Consider the following 1785-nt stretch of genomic DNA (forward strand, 5'->3'; position numbering starts at 1 on the left):
CTTCTCTCTCTCTCTCTCTTTCACTTCTCTCTCTCTCTCTCACTTCTCTCTCTCTCTCTCTCTCACTTCTCTCTCTCTCTCTCACTTCTCTCTCTCTCTCTCTCTCTCACTCTCTCTCTCTCTCTCTCTCTCTCTCTCTCACTTCTCTCTCTCTCTCTCTCTCACTTCTCTCTCTCTCTCACTTCTCTCTCTCTCACTTCCTCTCACTTCCTCTCACTTCCACTCTCTCTCTCCTTCTCCTTCTCCTTCTCCTTCTCCTTCCCCTCCCCCTCTTTCTCCTCCTCCTCCTCCTCCTCCTCCTTCCCCTCTTTCTCCTCCTCCTCCTCCTCCTCCTCCTCCTCCTCCTTCCTCCTTCTTCTTCTTTTTCTTCTCCCTCTCCCTCTCCCTCTCTCGCACACAGACATATACACACTGTATAGAAATTTGTACATTGTCATTTTATTAATATATGCTTGTTTTAATATTTAAGGCCTGTATGGATAATATGTTTCACTGAGATTTATTTTTCTAAATTGCAGGTAGAGGATGCCAGTCCGTCTGTTAAATTATCTGAGGGTAGTAATAAATTAAATGAAGATGTGACTAGAGAAGTAAAAGTTAAAAGATCAGACTCACTCACCAAATCAGAGAAAACAGAAAATAATCTTAAAGAAAAGACAGAAAAGAGGGCCCGAGAGCTGAAGAGGACAGATACTCAGGAAAGTCTGAATGAAAAGAAACCAAAGGAAATGAAAAGATCAGATGGCCAGGATGGCTTAGGAAGGTCACGTGACTTGCCAAGGAAATCAGAGTCCAGAGAAAATTCCATCGCTTCTGCAAGAAGAAGTTCTGATGTCCGGAGTAGAAGGCATAATGTGAAAGAGCTGAAAGAAAAATTTGAACAGAACACAGACAGCCAACCAAGTAGCAGTCCCATGAAGCCATCAAATAGTAATCATTACAATAATATCAGCAGCAGTAGCAATAAAACTAGTAAGTCTAGCATGCGGCGATCAGGTTACCGTGGACACATCAAAAGACGCCACACTGTAGGAGGCACGAAGGACTTAGCCAAGTGGGCATGGTTACATAGTGGGGAAATGTCTAGAAGTAGTCCCCGTTCTACTCGTCTTTCAGCATGGGAGCGATTGCAACCACTTGTGGCAGATGAGAGGTTGAACACTGACAGGTCTTTAGAGGCATGGTTAGCCCGTGAACGTATAAGGACATCTTCACCTGACTTATCTAGACCACAGCAATTAGTTCTTCCATGTGACATGGATGATAAGGAAAACCTTCATCGTCGCCTAAGTGTCCAGGAGGCTGTCCTGAATCCACTGTATCCTGTGCTGGAGAGTCATGTGTAAATGGTGTCTGGGACCTAAGTCCTTATCAGTGTTTAGGTTACTCTTTTCATCTGATCCAATACCTATTAATTGTGCTGAAAATATATTTCCTCTAATACAAACAGTTAGGAATGTTTAAGTGTTGGATTCTAAGAAGGGTAATGAACAGTGCTGTGATTTTTATCTCTTTTAAGTCTTCTAAATGAGCATATCACTGTATATAGAAATTTATCAAACTTGTGAACTTGACCTGTACAGTTTAGATGACTAAACTCATCCTGTATATAAAGTTTATAGATACTAGTTAATAATTCATTGCATTTTCACCTGTATAATATTCAAATATGAATATATGGGATAAATACTATAGAATTTTATAGCTTTGTAAATATCATGCCAGTCTTGCTAAGCAAGAGATTCATGTTGCATGGATATGAAAGCTACATTTGTCTGCCAATTT

The sequence above is a fragment of the Penaeus chinensis genome, chromosome 24 (genome assembly GCF_019202785.1).
Source record: "Penaeus chinensis breed Huanghai No. 1 chromosome 24, ASM1920278v2, whole genome shotgun sequence".
Taxonomy (NCBI): domain Eukaryota; kingdom Metazoa; phylum Arthropoda; class Malacostraca; order Decapoda; family Penaeidae; genus Penaeus; species Penaeus chinensis.